Raw genomic sequence first — 20756 nt, 5'->3', positions numbered from 1 at the left:
CCTGCTATCACTAGAGAAAAGGTCCTTCATGCTGTCTCTAAGGCCAAAAACACTGCATCAATGGTCCCATACAATATTCTGAGATGCCTTCTACGTAGCATGAAACATGACCTATCAGGCCCTCTGGAATTGCTATTTAACTGTAGCTTCCCAACAGACTTCATGCCTTATGAATGGAGGACAACAACAGTCATCCTTCTGCAGAAAGGTAGGACATCTACAGACCATGGAAACTACAGACCCATTAAGACTCACTAGTCTTATATGCAAAGTCATGGAATGAATTATCATGGAAATTATCAATAATGATATGGTAAACCTTCAGACACTGAACCCAACCCAGTTTGGTTTCATCATGGACAGGTCATGCCTACTCAACCTGGTGGACTTATTTGAGATGGCTACCAAAGCAATGGATAAGGGCAAAATGGTTTGCATTGTCTACCTTGACCTGGCCAAGGTATTTGACACAATACCCCAATCAGGCATTGCTGGCAAACTTAAGAGGTTATCTACAAACCTGTATGTCACCTGGTGGATAGCCAACTGGTTCACAGACAGTATCCAGAAGTTAGAATTATGGAGTCCACCTCTACAAAGAGGCCAGTCATAAGTGGAGTCCCTCAGGGATTAGTTCTTGGACCAGTCCTTTTTGCCATTTACTTCTCAGAATCAAGGCCAATGTCAGTGGTCTCTGGGTGACTATATTTGCAGATGATTGCAAGTTAGGAGCTCCCACACTGACAAAAATGTTCTCCAGGAAGGGCTGTCAGAGCCATGGACTAAAACTAAATGCCAAGAAATTCATAATAGTATCCTTCGGGAAGCCATCCACCCCTGGCATCTATCATACTGAAAATACACTCCTTAGAGTTGACCCAGTAGTCAGGTTCTTAGGGATATACATAGACAGTAATCTAGCCTTAGACCATCACGTGTCTGCAGTAGTAAGGAAACTATTCTATGTTGCACAACTTATAAACAAAGGTATGGCATCTAGGTCCAAGGAAGTCATTGTTCCACTGTATTTGGCATTCAGCAGACCTATTATTGAGTATAATGCCTCCTTTTGGTATATACCTAACCAGGCATATCCAACAAATGGGAACGTTCCTCACTAAAAAGAATACAGGGCCTAAGTCAAATGCCCTATGCAGACTGCCTCAAGGTGTTATCTCCGTATTCTGTTTCCTACAGGCTCTTGAGAGGGATCTATGCCTGGCATACAGGATACTGTCAGACCCCACTCTCATGGACTTTCTACATATCTACAAAATAAGCAGCAACAGAATTACCCATTCTAACAATCAAATCTTACCTCTGATACAAATTGGACCTGCTGAAGTAACAGATATGTATCCCAGAGAATACCCTTTCTCTGGAACAGGCTCCCTATCAATGTGAAGCAGAGTTCCTTCCTAACTCAATTCAAGTGTAACTTGGACAATTGGATGGAGAACAAGAAATTCATCCTTGGCTTGACACTTATGTCTCTAATGGATATAGGCAACCTGTAAATGGTTCATCCTCTCAGGTCCCTGCTTGTAAATGGCTCATCTCCCAATCCCCTGTTTACACTTATCAAGGGTACCAGAACTTGTCAGAGATTTGGGATGCATGCATAGGCTTGAAAAGGCCATTTTGGCCTTTAGCCTTGTAACACCTATGAACCTATGAACAATAAAAATAGGGTAGTGTCTTAGTGTATACCTGGGCAAAAGGTGGCAGAGTTATAGATGGGCTTTCCTATTTTTTTTCACAGAATGAGCTATTTTAGTAGGTAATCAGTGCACCAGGTGACAAGTTACTTCTTAGACCAGCTCCTTAAAGACTTTCTTGAAGGAGTTTATTATCCACATGAAAAGGCTTTAATAAGATCTATGCAAACTGCTTTTGCAAAAAGGTATTTATTGGTACTGAGTAATATCTGTGAAGCTCCAGATAGCATTGACTATGGTCCTACCAAGCTAGACACCAATTTGTTTCCTGGAGAAAAGTTCATCAATTCCATTTAATCTAAGAGATGCTGAACTTCAGAAATGTAGCCTCCATAATATGAAGAATGATTAATTTACATGGAAAATTTAGAGCTATATCTGTCAATTCTAATACTGAGATCATTTATATCTGGCATGATAAAATTGAGACATTAAAGATGGTTAGTTAGCGTAACAGTTATAGCAGTATGTTTGTAAATGCATCAAGAGTAGAATGATTGGAATATGAGGATGAATTTTTGCAACAAAAGCTAATGGAAGTGAAAATTAATGAAATCTTTAATCATATCCAGGATCTGATGGTAGAAATGATAGAACTGGGACCCTCAAAGGGGAGTTAGTTGACGTGTGTTGTGATGGTGCCTTACTTCAGGAAACTGCAATAACTTCAGGTATGTGAATCAACTAACTTGACCAAGTGGATTTAGAAAGAAAGAAAGAATGTTATGGTCACTGGACTGCTAGAAGGGCTTTAAGCCTGGACCTTACCGCATTATAGAAAAGTAGGTTAGGAGCACTGTGGAGATGTGGAAAAAAATGGCTATTTAGGAAAGCATATTATGCCTGGGAAAAACTTTAAAGGAAGAGCAGGGCATTAGACAATGGAATAATTAGCTTGAGCGGCAGGTAAGTGACGAATTGTTGTGGAGTACTGACAACTGTCAAAAGGAGATTAAAAGGAGAATGAAAAGTTTGTTACATTCAACAGAAGGAGGATGGGGGACAAACTACATGTGAATGGCTTGTAGTGCAGAGGGAAACAAGTGTAAACCTTAAGATGGCAGAATGTTCTTTGGTGAACTGTGAACCAAAATTTGATAATATAAGGCAAGTGACTAAGTGGTAGGAGAACCATGTGGACTAAAAGGCTTATTAATATCATTATTTACCAAGTGAAAAAGGATGTAGGATTGGCTGGAGAGATATAATGGATGTAATGCTGGTGCTACAGCTGGGGAGAGTGAAGGTAGAAGGCAGTGTATCTATGTCAAAGAAACAAGTAGAAAGGGCCACAGAAGCCAGCTGGCAAGTAGCAATAAAACAGAGCATTTTATTTAGGTCAGAGGAGAGGAACTGTATTGGTAGACAGGGAGTTGGAATGTAGGGGGTGTGAACAATCCAACAAAGAATGAGAATGTATATTAAGTAGAATTAAAATGGAAGGCTGAATATAGTATGCCTAAAGTTATCTAGGAGAGAGAGAGGGATCGGGAAAATGTAAAACAAAAGTTTGGAATGTATTCTATTATAAGAAGAGGAGAAAGAAGGAATATTAGTCCACCAATGGAGGGATAAGAAAACAACTATATTACCCTAGACAGATGGGATAAATATTTGGTTCTTAAGGTTTATTGAAAAGTGCAGGATATAAAATAAAAATACAGTGGATAATTGAAGGAAAAATACAAGCAATGGCTGAATTGTTGGTAAAAGCATTGTGTATATATTTGGGAGAATGGTTTTAGTACCAAGAAGAATGATTCTTTCAAACATGATATACTGAGGTTGACAAAAGCTTTCTTCAAAGGTTCACTATGAAGAAACGATGAGGAAGAATAGCCAGGGAAAGGATGCAAGTTAGGAGGAAGGAATTGGATAGGTGCTCCCTGTTTTGTTAAGTATATTACTGCTACTAACATTGCTTAGGGAATGAATGGATGTGAAAATGGTAACAATGCAAGATATAGGTGGAAACTGGTGGAGTGGGAGAGCAAAAAAAGAGTCTTTAAGATGTCTTTGAGTTCCATGGTGGCAAGCACAAAGAGAAGAGCATAGATGGAATACGCTTTCTGGACTTTCACTTAAGGTGTCTAAGACAAAAAAAGGTGAAAAGGGACCTGGGAAAGGGTAGTTTGGCAATGACATCATTTGGAGGCTGAAAAAGTGAAGATGTGTAGTGAGGAACTATATGTGGTCCATGTGTGGGGTATAAAAGAGTTTGGATAAATCTTGTGGGAATATGGGGTGGGCAGAGCAGATTGTTTTACTGTGGGAATGGTGAAGAAAATAAAGGGAGCAAAGAGGGAGACAGAGAGATTGGAAGGGCTTAGGTAAGAAGAATCAGGTAAACCACACAAGGATGAGGCATGAAGTAGTGCTGAAAGAAAGAATTTCAGTGTTTCAATGTATTATGAGTTGAGTAGGCCCACAGTCTCATAAATTGCTACCTAGAAGCCAAATACTGCAGATCCCTGTATCAGATGCTGAGTCACCTGCCCATTTTTTAACCAAACCTTTCAACATCATTATGGTAGTCACTTGCCAAAGCCCCCAAAGAAGCGAGATCTATAGACAGACACTCCTGACAGCAAAGATGTTAGTCTTGGTTCTACATTTGTTTCTAGGTAAATGTACCATGGAGTTGTTTCCTGTATGCAAGTCATGTGATATGAAGGGGATATTTGGAATACCACTAAGCGGGTATCCTTTACACTATTAAACATCATTATAAGGGCACGTCTTAATAACCTATAGGTAACAGCAGAGAGACTAAACAATTTTAATAATTTGCCATAGCTTATATACCTTAGACCATATGTGTTACTAGTTAATCATTTTTTAATCTTTTTCTGACTTTTTGCCACTCCTAATCTGCAGATTGATGAGCTGAAGTACTCTGTGATTGGTCTTATATAAACCTTATACATTGGAGCATAATGTCCTGTATATTCTTCCTATTGATCACTGCTGCTGCAGGCTATGCAGCATGGGTTATATCCTGCCAAAGGTATAACATCCAGCCAGCTTCTAAAGCTTCAGGGAACTTTCCATGCACCCCAAACTGTCTGACAGGTAAGCTTTACAGAACATTACTGCCACCGAAGAGGACGGTCTTCTGAGGCTTTTGAGTATAACGGTAGGCTTATGCTGTTCCTTTGCTAGGCGAGCAAGTTCCCTTTGGGAAAAAGAAAACTTCCATTATTTATTTTATTGTTTATTATTAAGACTTTCTTCTTCAGGAAAGTTATTTTAAATCTAACATTTTGTCTTTAAAGGACTGTTGAAGACTCTGTTGTACATTTAAACTGGAGTGCTCTTTTTCCTGTAGTTTAAAAGTTGTTTCATGTAACTGTAAACCATTTTTTTTCTGTGGAGTAATTGTGTTGATTTTATCTTGTGGGGTTGGCAAGGTGTTTTAAAGTGCTTTTTACTGTGCTTGTTTTTGAAAAAAAGGACTTTGGTTTTTACCAATATTTGCTGCTTGCTTTCCCCAGAAAGAGGCATCATATTCCTCTTGGCCATGAAATAATCTGTCGGTCCCATAGTCAGTCCTTCTTCCAGACAAAAAAAGAAAGAGTTAAGCAAACAGCCTTTGCCATAACAGCAGGCTAACAATTTGACTCAGCTGCAGTTGGGTGACTCTGCTGTGGCCATTACTTGTACCTCAAACTACTCATCTTGTACCCTGGACCCCTTTGGTGTAGCACCTACAGTCATTATGGACCGGGTTTTTTTCATTTATTTCATAGCTATTGGAGTCCCTTCAGTGTGTCAAGGGGAGCTACTCATTGGTTATGGGAAGAGGGAACAGGGCAGACTTCCCTGTTTTGTCAGAATGTTGTGCATTACCTGAGGAAGCTGTTGTTTCCATTAATAACACTGTTGGTTCTAATTTTCCTGTCAAAAAGAAACACAAAACAAAGCATGTATCTACTCCACTTCAAATTTCCTTAGACAAAAGCAGTTTACTAGGTCTGGTTAATGGTTTAATTCAGGCTATCGATCCTTCTTGTAAACTAGTCTCTGGTAAAAGAAAGAGGGACCTTTCCTGAAGAGATTCAAGATTCTGAATCTGGACAGGAGGACATAGGGTCAGATACATGTTTTTCAACTCAGATTTTTGAGTCTGACTCAAAGGAGAGCTCAGTTTCTTACTCCTCCTGTGGGGAGGTTCTCTTTCTCTGTGACTATTTCTAGAATGTGTCAGTGTTTTCAGGGGGAGAACACTGAGGTTTCTCAGTCCATCAGAAAATGCTATGAGCTGTTATGGAAGGAATTTCCAGAACTTGCACCCATTCCTCCAGTTCTATCAGCTTTGGAAGATGTGTGTGCTACTGCCTGCAATTTTCCTGACAGTCAGCTGGCTGCCCCCAAAATGGCAGTTAGGATATATGAAGCTGCTTAATCTTTTAAATTTTTATGCAATCAGATCTACCAGCTATAACTTCAGTTAATCCATCACCTGTTAAACATTTAATTCCAGTCGTACTTTCACTGATAAGGATTGGAAGATTATTGATACGTATGGGGAAAAAAGTGTATGCATCTGCAACTTTGATTTTCAGAATTTTGAACTGTCAGGCTCATAAGTTACGGTTTGTTCAAACTAATTGTGAAAGTTTGAGGAATATTTTATCAGTAGTTTTTTTTTTGTGAGGAAAAATCTGCTTTAAATAATTTGATGTCTTCTATTGTTAAGTCACTACTCATTGTTTGCAGTGTGTGTATGACTCTGTTGACACCTCTTCCAGGGCTATGGCTACTGGTACTGTTTTGAGGAGTTTTGCATGACTGCATTCTCAGAAACTCCCACATGATGTTAAAATGAGAGTTTAAATTCCCGTTTGGATAGAGATTTATTTTTTTGTCCACTCTGCTGCAGATATGAATAGAAGGTGTGATGAAAGGGCTAAGTTGATACAGGGAAACTTTAAGATTTTCAGCCTCCTGTTCCAAGTTTTCCAAGGGATTCTCCTAACTCCTCATCCAGTTTTGGTAAGAAACAAAATAATCAGTCTCAACAAAATGCAGGTAAATGGATGCTTAAAAAGAAATGGCAAGGGGCTTTCAAGAATAATCCTGGAAACTCCCAAAGCCAAGAACAGTCCAGTATGTTAGAATGACTATTTAAGAGACCTTGTTTCCTCCTCCCATCCTGGCAGCCCTTTGTCTTTCAGAAATTCTGACTCTCCAGTTTTTGTCTCTGACAAACAGATAGTTTCAGACATATGGGTTCTGAAGATCATTCATCAAGGTTAAAGATGTCAGTGGGAGGAAATTCCTCCTTTCCGTAGGTAATTCCTTATCCTCCAGATCAACATGTCCTGTTTTTTCCTGTCCTTCATCATATGCAGCCCCTGGGAATGATAGAACCTGTTTCCCCTTCCAGGAGGGAAAAGGGTTTTATTCATTATGTTTTTAGTGCTAAAGAAAGAAAATGTTTGGAGGTCAGCTATGGATCTTTCTTTCCTAAAGCTGTTTGTGATCGTGCCCAAATTCAGAATGATGTTACTTCACAACCTGTTACCTCTTCTTCCTCATTCTAGTTTCCCATGTAACATAATATTTAAAAGATGAATATCATCACATCCCTAATTATCCGGACTTCAGGTGTTCTAAAGTTCTGTGTGTCTACATTACCAAGTTCTCTGCCTTACCCTTTGGACTATCCACTGCAGTAAGAGTGTCTAAGTCCATTTATAACTCATTGCAGGCTACATGGTATCCACATTTTTCCATATTTAGACAACTTGCTTATCTTTGTATAGTATTTTTCTTCAGTGTGAAACCTCTCACACAAGCTGGGATTCCAAGAGAATATTCAAACATTTTACTTGACTCTTTCTCATAGGATCCTGTTTTTGGAAAGTCAACTAGATACCACAGTTCAAAGAGCTTTTCTTCCATAGGCAAAATATAGATCTATATCTAGATCTCTTTCTAGGGTTTCCCACTCATACATTGGTCACTGTGAGGGAATACATCAGGATTTTGCACCTCATGGATTCTATGATTTTTATGATATCCCTGGCAAGACTTCACATGAGAACGATACAGTGATATCTGAAGTCTTTTTGATCCCATCACAACAATTCTTGTCCTTTCAGATCTCAGTACATGGGCTTGTCATAAGGGAAATCACTTTGTGATGACAGCGGGTACCCCTAAGTCCAGGCCTCCCCTTCTACCACCAATTGCAAAGCAGGCAGTAACTACAGACACCTCAGACTTTGCATGGGGAGGATTTTCTGGAGGAGTAAATGTAGAAGGTGTGTAGTACACCAAGGATGGATGAAAGTACGTGCATATAAAATAGATGATGATCAAGGCACTCAACTTTCTGAATCATCCTTGGTTCCCAGGATCTCTTCAAGTTGTTACTGACAATACCACCGATATATAGAATAACAGTAAGCAAGGGGGCTAGGTCATACCCCATCTGCAGACTAGCCATGTTAGCATGGGATATAGCCTTACACTCTCACTCTGTGGGTATCCTATATTCCATCGGGTCAAAATGGTGTGACAGATACGTTGAGCAGGACAAGGGCACCCCTCAGAAATGGAAAGAAGATTTGGGAGTCTTCTAAGATTCGATCCATCTGTGGTGAGCTCCTCAAGCAGTCCTCTTTGCTCCTCTCTGAACAATCAGCTGTCAAGAGTCCATGCAAGAAGACCTGGAATACAGATGGCTTTTCTTTTCCTAGGACAGATATGTTCCTGAATGCTTTTCCACCCTTTCTACTAATATCTAGGGTATTTCTGAAGATTCAGAAAGGATCCTAAAAGTCCTTATGGTGACTCCCTTCTGGCCTACACAATCATGGATCTCTCTTCCTTTGGAAATGGCCAAGGTCAGTTTCCACAGGCTTCCTCACAGACTGGATCTACTCACACAAGAACAGGGGTGTTGGATGCACCCCAAAACCAATCAACTTCAGTTGACCGCCTGAATAATAGGGTCCTAGTTCACTTTAGGCACCTGTTTACTGACGGAATGCATTAGGTACTGATGGAAGCAAGAAAGGCTGATACCTGAAAATCATATATTAGCATATGGAAACATTTTTCTATTTGTTACCAGCAAAATAACCATCACCTATTCAGGGCTAGATGTTCTCTGCTTTTACAATATTTCTGTGAGTTACTATCCTATTGCCTTTCTTACTCCTCTATCCATGTTCATTTATTAGCCATTTCATCATGTCTGCTTATAAATCCTCCTCTTTTAAAGCATTTTCATGTTAAAATGTTTTTGAAAAGGTTTTGCATAAGATGTCTCCAAGAGGACCAGTGGCCCCTCCTTGAATATTAATTTTGAGTGCTCCATTTCAACCATATAACCTCTCTGACTTGAGGTTCTTAACATGGAAAACAGTTTTACTGATTGCTCTGACCTCTGTAAGAAGGGTATTTGAGTTGCAATCTCTTATGGTGATTTAACCCTACCTCATTTTCAACACGGACAGGGTTTCTTTGAGAACTAATCCTTTTATACCTAAAGTGGTATCCAAGGTTACTTTAAGACAGACCATCCATCTCCCCATTTTCCTTTCTGAACCCTAAAATGAAAGAGAAAGGATACTCTGTACCTTGCATGTTCACAGACAACTCAAGTACTATCTTGATGGATCTGAATCTTTCAGATTATCAGATGAATCATTCATTTCTTATGAAATTAAAAAAAAGGGACAACTTGTATCAAAACAGACTATTTCCAAATAGTTGTCTAAGGCTATAACCTTTTGTTATACTCACCATAACAAAACTATACCAGGCACAGTCAGGCTACTTTACTAGGGCCTTAGGTTCATGTATGGCCTTTTGGAAAAGGTTTTATTTTAGAAGTATTCTAGAAGCAGCAACTTGGATCTCTGCACATACTTTTACAAAGCACTATAAACTTGATTCCTTCTTTAGGTCTGGATCAGGCTTTGCTAGGACGATTCTCCAGAGGCTCTTGGACTCTTCTCCTTCCAACTTCCAAAATTTGTAAGCTATAGTAATCTGTCCATATAACTTAAGCTACTGTAGCAGTGATTAGTATGAAGGACACATTGCAGCTGTATAAGTAAATCTACCATAAAAGTAGATACCGCTCCCTCCCTCCATCCCCCTTGTCTCTTGATGTGTTATTTATTCTAGGGTATGATCATTTATTTTTGTTCTTCCTAAGATAGTCCTATCAGGGCTCAGTCTCCCTATCTTGTTACAAGGAAAGCTCTGAAGGGCTTGAAGCCCAAACTTGTCTTTTTCTCACCTTAGCTCAAAATGCCAGACAGTTTGAGCATGTGGAAGGTGCCCTGACACTTTGGGAGCTATCTGGCTGTTATTTCTTGGCAGGATATACCTATACAGATTAGGCTACTGCAACAGTGATCGTTTAAGCATCTACTGTTATGGTAAGTTTACTTACATAACTGTACATTCCTGCTAGTGATAGTTGTGAATATGTAGAGCGTAATTCCATTGCACTTTCTTACAATCATATTGATTTGATAATCATATTTAAGTACATTATCAATTGTTACCCCTAGGTCTTTAACAGTGTTACTGTTTTGTAACATTTGATCATCCACTTCATAAAATAACATTAATTGCCTTTCCCAAAATGCAAAATAGTTACCAGCATACCAATAACAGCAAAATACAGTTTCCAGCTCTAAATCTAACATTATTGAGCACCAAGCAGTCTTATAAGGAGTCTAGGTAGTGTTTAAGTAAAGCATGTTGTTCAAAGGTTATAACCAGTGAACCTACTTTGCAGCCCTCGGTGAACTTACTCAGCCAGCTGTTTTTATTTATTGGCATAGAGGACATGAAAGGATCAAACAATGTAAGGTAAAATACTGAAATTTGTGGGACCCTATTATTAAATATCTCCCACTCTATGTATGTGCCCACATTCTCACCCTACACCTGCTATCTGCTAACCTGCTTGTTATTAAGTTTACGGTGTGCCCAATTTTTTTATTCATACACATTCAGTCAAATTTGAATTGTGTAGAATAGAGTCAAATGGTTTTGACAGCTCTTGGTATTTAATGTATGAAATTGATCCTTTGTCTAGTACTGCAATCAGGTTGTAGAAAAAGTGCAAAACATGTGTCATGCATGATCTTCCTGCTGTAACGTCATGCTGTACAATGTCCTAGTTTTGAATTATTCCCTCAGGAAGTTTCCCTCACATGACTATTTCACATGCCTTGTCTAATATAGTAACCAAGTTAATTGGTGTATATTGCTCAACCAATAGAGGTTTACTGCTTTTTGGAATTGGTACTATTAAAAATATTTTCCATACTTCTAGGATGAATGCATCACTTAGGTACTGGTAAAATAGAAACATTAGTGGACATACTAGATTTTATTGAATTTTAGTCAGGAAAAACGCATTCAAAATATGTACTCCAGTTGCTGGGTGATTTATAGGTCCTACAGAGAGTTCAAGGAGGTGGAGGCAATGAGGAAGTTGTAGGACTGCTTGGTGAAAGAAAATGTGAAATGAGGAGATGGTGTAAGGAAACAATTTGTGATCCAGTGGGAGATGTTCACTGGAGATTTCTGCATAGCTGGTATAGGACTGGTCAGAGTGCAGAATGAAGGACAGTGTCCAGGTGACTGTTGTTGGAGATGTATACAGAGTGGACTGGACCAGTTGCATATGTGGAGACTCAGATAGTTCAGCACAAGTGTTATGGACCTTGTTTTATTTACTCATGGGTGATGTGATAGAGTCCTGGTTCTGCTATTTGTGAAAATATGAGACTTGAGGAGATATGTGAGATCCATGACAACTGGGTCTCTAATGTCTTTGAAGGGGAGGCATACATCTCTCCTCAAGACTTTCTACAAAACTGAAAAAAAATAGAATGTATCATGTAGACCATGCATCTTTTTTTGTCGTAAAGCAGATCTGTCCAACATTAAAAAAAACTAAACAAAACATAAAGCATTTAAATTGTTTGGACTTATGATGCTGAGTCCCAAAATGTGGAGACTAAAAGACCAAAAGTCTGCACTTACATATACCAAATCCATCATTAACATTTCTCAGAATACTTCCTTTTCACTGAGGTATGGTGATCTCACTGTTGGTATTATATACGTTTTCTGGGGTGTGGATGGGCTTGTCTCACACATCAGGGGTGCAGTGGCGTCTGGTGTGTGTGTGTGTGTGTGTGTGTGTGTGTGTGTGTGTGTGTGTGTGTGTGTGTGTGTGTGTGTGTGTGCACGTGTGTATAATGATGTTTCACTAAATTGGGATTTACGGAATACAGAATTGTCAACCCCCATCCACTGAAATGTGGATCATTAATTGCTGAGAGCAGAGAGAGATGAATTCTTCAGGACCAATCATCAAGCTTGTCACTGAGTTTTGCTGAGTAGAGTTTGACTAGATCAAACTCAATAATATGGGAGCCAATGAAACCCAGCTCAACATGTCTACCATGATTTAAATGAACTCTAAAACATCATGAAACACACTTAAAGGAATTTGTTTAGAAAATAATCTGCAAAATATCTGCCACTCACCATTTATAAAACAGCAGAATCCAGAAGCTTTGTTTTCAATTAAACAATATATTTGGAATATTCAATCTATCTTCCAGAAAGAATATATCAAAGGAACAAACATATTTTGTTTTTAAACAAGCATCATCATCAGTACTAAAAGCCCTACTGATACAAGGAGAGATTCAGAAAAGGCTTTGCTTAGCTGCAAATAAATATTGTGGCTGGCTAAGCACAACCTCATGTACCCAGCTGTGATGCAAGAACTCTGAGGCAATAGTACTTAAATGGTTGTCACTTAGGAAGACCTGGTTGTGCTTAATTCTTCTTACAAGGTTAACTTATTCATTCATTTTATTTTAATAATACTAGGAAAATAATAGCTTAACAACCCTAAAGGGACTTTTTTTGCCTAACCCTGCCTTCCAGAAATATTGGATAGGCTTTTCTCCTTTGGATTTATGTGGGGCTATGTGTAACTTGGACAGCCTCTACAAGCTTCCTTTCTCTGTAATAGAGGCATAGGTGCTAGACCAGGGTTAAATATACAATTCCCCATCAACTGATTCAAGCTGTACTTGAATAAGTGCAGAGAAGGACTCGATTTCACATTAAAGAGAAGCCTGCTCCAGGTAAGGGTTGTCTCTGAAACAAATACCTTTCAGTCCAGCAGGTCTTACTTATTTGGAAGCCTAGGTTTAGTTCCCTGAAGTGCTTGTTTCTGATGCAATTTATTTTGTGTATGTGCAGTAGGTTCATTAAGGCTGGATCAGAGGATGATTTATAAGGCAGGCATAGGTCACCTGTCAACAGCCTATTGGAGAATGAGTAGAAGGATAAGGCCTTGAGGCCTTGCATTGGACTTAGTTTGTACACTATGTATTCGTTTTGTGAGGAACCTCTCTGGACACAACAGTTGTCACATATGCCTGTCAAATATATACTGAACTGTACTAAAATATTGGCCTAATAATGTCCAAGTGCTATGACATCTTTGGACTTAGATGCCATATCCTTGCTTATATGTTATGCGGCATAGAATAATTTCCTTACTACAGCTGATGCAGGATGCTCAAAGGCCAAATCACTGTCTACATGCTTTCTCAAATCTCTGACCACTGGGTCTACCCTTAGGGGTGTATTGTCAATGCAGTAATGTTTAAGGATGGCTATCTTACTGAAAGATACTATTATGCACTTCTTAGCATTGAGTTTCAGACCATGGCTCAGTCACAAGTTATTAGTTTGTGTCAGGCTTTCCAAATGTGTATTTGTGTCATGGAGGGATTTGATTACTGTAACCAGTTTTCAGCTGTCTTTGAATTTGTTCAGCTAGAGCCTTTTGATGTTAGACTTGTTCAGAGAAGTAGACTCCAAACAGAAGTGGCTAATGCACTGAGCCCTCAGGTACTCCATTTGTGACCAGCATTTTTTTGTGGAGCTAGATTCCCCTATCCTAATTTCTTGTGTCCTATCTCTGAGCCAGCTGTCTATCAAGTAGGTAATGTAGGGCTTTATACATAATTTAGAGAGCTTGTCGACAATGTCCATTTGGGTATTGTGTCAAATACCTTGGCCAGGTGATGTTAGGTAGTATGCATCATTTTGCCTTCCTTCATTGCTTTGGTGACCTTTTCATAGAAACTCTCAAGGTTGAGCAGGCATGACCTGCCCTTGACGAAGCCAACTGAGTTGGACTCAATACCTGAAGGATTTCATTTGTCGTCATTTATCATATCCATAAATATTCTTTCTGTGGCTTTACATATTAGACAAGTCAGGCTTATAGATGGATAGTTTCCCAAGTCAGTGGATGACCCATCCTTGTGCAGAGGGATAAAAGTTGTAATCCTTGATTAATTCAGCACATAGTCATTTTAGAGACCATGGTTGAATACTGATTTTAATGAGTTTTATATTTCATTTTTCATGCTATTAAGAAGGCATCCTGAGATGTTATCATGCTCCACTGATGGAGTATTTTTGGCCTTAGAGAGTGTGTTTAGAACCTGCTCACTAGTGATAGTTAGGGTGGTTATGTTTGGAGGGATTTGTTGTGGGTTGTCAGAGGGTACAACTGAGTGAAATTTGAGTTGAATGTATCAGCCAGTAAATCTGATGTTTCCTCTGGCTCATAATAAGTGTCTCCATTTATAATGACTTCAGTATGTTGCCATATTTTGCTCTTGAGGTTGCTGATAAATGCCTTGTGATTGTTCTTAGTCTGGGAGGTTACTTTTACCTCAGATTTGGCTTTAGTAGCTTGTTCAGGTTTTCTTACCTTGCTGGTCATTGCCCTTCCTATTCTCGGACATGATATTTTTCTTTTTGTTATGCAACCTGTTTACCAGAGTGGTTTACTTACTTAGTTTGTCCTGGGCTTATTTGTGGTAGGCAAAGCTGCTTCTTTGTAGCTGTATTAATGTACAGTTTTTTGTGGAATGACTACTCATGTGCAGTGGTGTTCTCTGGATTTTGGGATCTTGAAATTTTACAAAGGTGTCACTTAAAAGAAGGACATTTGCCTTAGAATAATTCCTAAAACTTCCTGGATTAGCTGGTGTCTCAAGATTTATTTTTATTTTGAAGGATGCAACTTTATGGTCCAACTTGACCAGTGAGGAAGTTACTCTTGGGAAGGAACAATGTTCCCCAATGTCATTGAGTATTAGGTCAGGGATGTTGGCCTCCTAGTGGGCATAGAAACTATCTGGTGCAAGACATTCATGTTGGCAAATTCCATGAATCTTTGAGTCTGCAATTTGAGGTTGTGTATCATTTCCAATTTATGTTGGGGTAATTGAAATCACCCATGAATATGGTGTTAGGTTGAATGGATAGTAACTGCAGTACTTCTAAGTATAAGGTGTGGGTTTCCTGTGTCTTAGAGGGGACCCTGTATCTCAGAAAGATGTGGTATATAACTTTGCTTGTGGTGATTTATATGCGGAAAAGCTTGAGTGCAGCATATTGCTTGACCAGCTTTGAAAAGGGTATGTTTTTGAAGTAAGTAGAGACACCTCCAGCTTTTGTCGCTTTCTGTGCAGTAACTGGTCTAAATGTGTGGAAGGCATTTTAACCCTTCACTGCTAGTGTGCTCTCCATAGCTTTAAACTATATTTCAGTAGCTATGCTGACATCTGTATTTTCTAGAGTGGGGAGATATTGGAGGGAGTGGAGTTTCTTTGCATTGAGCAGCATCACCTTTAGTTTATCCTGGGTTGGTTTAGCTACATTGGATCGTTTATCAGGTTGACAATGCCCAAAAATGCACTATGGGGATGACCAAAGTTTTAGCCAATATTTGAAAGCCTAGAGAGGAGAGTTGCTAGCCATTCCTGGTGAAAAAGTGAAGTCTGTCAACCATATCCTTCTAGGCCAACAAATATTGTGCCCCCTTCGAATGACATCAAAAACTAAAATTAAGTCAATTATAAACTCAATTTTCTGTTCATATTGTTGCATCATCCTTGGTGAAGGTAGAAAGCTGATCAATGCAAAGCTCATATCAGCCTGGGACACATAGTCAGAGAGCTCTGTCATGTCTCTTTCTTCATATAATCTAGGGCAATACATCTCAGGTCATTTATGCCCACATGGCTATGGCTGAATCATACTGGTGCTTGTGTGTCAAAGACTTGAGTATGTACGTGATCAGGTAGATCCTAACCCCTGACATGCAGATGATCATAACCCTCTCCTTGCTCAGCTTGGCGAGCGAGGCATTGGTGTATTTGAAAATGGAGTCTCTTATGACCAAAATATTGGATCGTGAGGTTGTCTGCCTTATGGGCTTAGATGCTGAGATACTGTGAAATGTGGCTGAATGTGTCATGGTGGGTGTTATAAATTGATTTAGTAGTATGTTTTGGAGGTTGTTGAAGATACTTATTCTAATTTGTTTATCACAGATATCTTTAAAATTTAGGTAGCATACTTAAAAGATTCTCAGCACAGGTGTGTCTATATGTTTGTCTTGTATTTTGTGTTGCATGTATTGTGTTTTTTGGGTTTCTGACAACCAGTTTGGGAGCTGTAGTAGTTTCATTTGTGAGCTTTGCCTATAGAGACAGTGTATGATTACATCTCTCACATACTGTATCCAATTATTAGAGAAAGAAGTGGTTATCAGAAATTATGAGACAGTTTCTGCTTTGTTTTGCGATGCCCATTGCTATCAACCTAACTACAGAGACAGGAGGAAAATGCAGACTCATGGCTTCTGGTATCTGTATAGTGGGCTTCAACTGGAGTGGTGCACAGGGAATGTTAAGATAAGGCTGTGATCAGTGATAAAAATCAACTCTTGCTTCTAATCTCCCTTTCCATGTGACAGCTGTAAGGGAGAACCAATGGTTTCTATAACAGAATTGCTTGGATAGTACTTGAGTAAGAAGTACAATCTTATTCTAATCTGGTACAGCAGTACTCCTCTTCACTCAAACCTGGTTCTTACTGAGAAACTTCTTACTCAGGAACTCTTAGGGATTAGTTTTACAGGGAACTGGAAATTCTGATATATGCGTCTATGGGTCTACCTGACATGGTCGACAGTTCATATGGTCGACAGTTTATTTGGTCGACAGTTCATTTGATCGACAAGCATTTTAGGTGGGGGGCTTCACCCCCACACCCCCCAATGTGGGGGGCTGTACCCCCCACCCCCCCTAACTATAAATATCAACTCCAGGGTTGCACAACATTGGGGAAGGGGGCAAATCTGCTTGTCGACCAAATGAACTGTCGACCAAATGAGTGTCAATCATATGAACTGTCGACCATGTCAGGTAGACCCATGTCTATACAGGGTACTGCTAACTGCTACTGCTGCTGTATGAAGCTTGGCCTTTTGTAATTGTGAGAACTTTACACAGCCAGAGCAAAACAGGAAACAAGCAAAATAGCCCACTGGCCAATCACCACAAGCATAAGATTTTCTAGTGAATGCCAACACAGAAGAAGGCCAGGCTACTCTTTACTATTACCAGGAAGCAAACCTAACTTTTCTAATTTGAAATCACTGAAATGAAGCCCAAAGTACAGTAAGTAACTAAGTCAAAACAGTAAACCAAACAGCCAGCACTTAGGCAGAAGTGCAGGATGTTATGCATGCAGTGCATGTTATGTATGCATGTATGCATGTACATAGATATGTGTATGTGGGTGTGTGCGCATGTGTGCATATGAATGTATTTATATGTTAAATGGGTAGGTGAACTTATACAAGACACATTTCAGATCCAAAACCAAACACAGAAGAACTAGACAAGTGATAATACATGTGCACATCATACATAATTTTGATAGCTCGTATGTAGTGTAAAAAGTATAATTTAATTAGTACTAAAATATACATTACTAGGATCTGCAATCTGACAACATCCCAGGCTGTGTTTTACATGAACTTCAGAAGGAACTGGCTCCCCACTTAAGCACCATGCTCAATAATAGCCTTGCATATGGCTTTGTGCCCACTGAATGGCACACAGCAACAGTTTTCCCACTCCACAAAGGGGGAGCCACAACTGATCCCGGGAACTATCAACCTATTAGCCTGATGAGCCTGGTCTGCAAAGCCATGGAACATATCATCATGGAACTCATAAACAAAGACATTGGTAATGTCCAAACTCTGGATCCCACCCAGTTCGGGTTTGTGAAAGGCAGATCATGCCTCCTGAACCTGATGGACTTCTTTGAGGCAGTCACCAAAGCCGTGGATGAGAGTAAGGTGGTTCACACAGCCTATCTTGACCTCACCAAGGCTTTCAACACCATCCCCCATTCTGGAATTATAGCTAAACTCACTAAACTAGGTATAAATCCCTATGTCACAAGATGGGTTGCCAACTGGCTCACTGACAGAACCCACAATGTAAAAGTTGCAGACTCCAAATCTGACCTCAAAGCAGTGACAAGTGGAGTACCACAGGGTTCCGTCTCTCCTGTTTGGTATCTACTTCTCTGAAGTACAGGCTAACACAGAAGGCCTCTGGCTAATGAAGTTCGCAGATGACTGCAAACTAGGAGCCATAGTCAAGTCCCCAAATGATGTGGACATCCTACAGAAGGGCCTCACTGAGACAGATGCCTGGTGTCAGCACCATGGCCTCAAGCTCAATGCCAAAAAGTGCAGTGTCATCCCCATTGGTAAAAACTCTGTACCCATGAACTACCACATAGGCAGCAATCTACTTAACACCGAATGCGTGATAAGAGACCTTGGGACCCGGGTGGACAGTAGTCTCTCCTTTGATAGTCACATCGCCATACTAGTCAGGAAGTCCTTCTACATGGCACACCTCATCATAAAAGGGTTCTCATCCAGGAAAAAAGAGGTCATTGTTCCCCTCTACTCATCACTAATTAGGCCCATTATAGAGTACAACGCCCCTTTTGGAATGTACCTCATAAGACATCTGCAGCAGCTGGAAAGGCCACAGAAGTACCTCACAAAGAGGATTACTGGCCTCAAACAAATGCCCTACACTGACCACCTCAAAAAACTCCAGCTTTACTCCATAGCATATTGCCTACTCCGAGGTGATCTCTGCCTAACATATAAAGCTATGTCAAACCCAGAGCTGTTGGACATGCTACACCTAAAGAAATCCCAATCCCTCAGAGCTACATGCTCTAGGGACCTAAACCTTGTCACCACAATAAACAGGACATGCTGCAGGGATAGAGTCCTTTCCCAGAGACTTCCTGTACTCTGGAACCAGCTACCTATCTATGTCAAGCAAAAGTTCTTCATTAGCACTCTTCACGAAAAATCTTGATGAGTGGATGGGAAATAGGAAATACACCCTGTGGATCACTTCTGTGTCTCTGCTCGACAGTGGCACAGGAAATTAACTTTCTTGGGTGGCGTAAGCTATGGAACCTTGCTGGCTAGGCTTATGTAGGCCCTTGGGCAGATAGCCTAGTACCTACCTAGGAACCTATGAACCTATAAGTGTGTACAACGGCTTTAATCTGCAACAACAAATGTGGGTGAGCCAAGCTTTGAACAAAAACTATCATATCAATGTTCATTTCATGATGAAGGAGCAGTTTGGCATAATGCACTCTCATCTGTTACTAGACCAAATAATGGCCTAAAAGGATAAAATCACCTGGAGTGTTGTTCAAAACGTATAGCAGTGTTTTCACTTCAGGTAAATTAAACAGCAGAAGACACTATTCTACATGTAGCAGTTTAAAGATTATGGAATTCATGTAATAGTAGTATGCATGCTTTTATAAGATACCAGTGTATTTTATTTAAAATAATGCATTTAATACAATTGTACTTGCTGGGAAGGGAGAGAAAGATAAAGAGAGAAAGAGAAAGCGAAAGAGAGTGATGGGGAAAACGAGTTTGTTAATGGTTGTATAAAGCAGGAATGTGCTGTAGGCTATTAAAGGAAGAATATTTTATTTATTTATTTATTGACATTTATTATCTGTATCTTTATCTGTAAGGACTGGAGATTTAATTGCTAAAACTTTTCTAGTTTTCTATGTTGAAAATGTGGTAGCTTGTAGTAGAGCTTGTGAAGTCTTTGTAACTTGATGGTAATAGCTCCTGTTAAGTGCTGTACTGAGATTACAAGGTCTAAATTTGCAAATCCCCTACACTACACCAACACACCACAAACTCGACAGCCAAAATGCGACACCAAAACACCGAAACCACACAATGCCGACAGTCCACATTACCGAACACCATAACACCGACGCACAACACACACACAGCACAAGCTCACCAAAAGCCTTACAAACCTACACTAAACCTTACATACACAACTATCTATGCACTAGCCTTAACCCAAATCCTAACCCTAAGGTCCGTCACTATTGCACACTTACCTTACCCGCACCCTAACGTCCATCACTATCGCATACTTACACAGTCACACTCGTTTCGCATGTCAGTGTTTTCAGTGTCAGGATTTCGAACTGTCGGTTATTTCTGTTGTCGGTCTTCCGGTGTCAGTGTTCTCATCATCGGCGTTTCGATCTGTCGGTGTACTCAGGTATACCTATATAAATATATATATATATATATATATATATATATATATATATATATATGTGTGTGTGTGTGTGTGTGTGTGTGTGTGTGTATTATTTTTTAGGCATTGATCATAAACATTAATTTGTGGGTCTACATTAGTTTGCCGAAATGCCATTTCAGTGAACACCTAATCATTGACCTTAGTTCAGTGAAAATCATTTCAGCATTTTATTGAATTTGACAAGGACAAGTAAATACTTGGTCTACAGCACAACACACCGACATCTAAGCAAATGGAACCCACCCCTCCCTAACTATATATGCCAACTCCGAGATCGAACTACAGTGGAGAAAAGGGCAAAGTTGTCTAGTTGGCTAACTACTTCTTTGCCCTTGATAAATTCAATGACTTGCTGAAATGATTTTTGTTGAATTGGGGTTGATAATTAGGTATTGGTTCTCCAGTTTGATTCTCGGCTGGGGTGCCTTCTGTGCGGAGTCTGCATGTCCTACCTGTGGTC

Source organism: Protopterus annectens, chromosome 4.part1 (assembly GCF_019279795.1).
Source record: "Protopterus annectens isolate FY-2018-M chromosome 4.part1, PAN1.0, whole genome shotgun sequence".
Taxonomy (NCBI): Eukaryota; Metazoa; Chordata; order Ceratodontiformes; family Protopteridae; genus Protopterus; species Protopterus annectens.
This window is presented reverse-complemented; position numbering follows the sequence as displayed.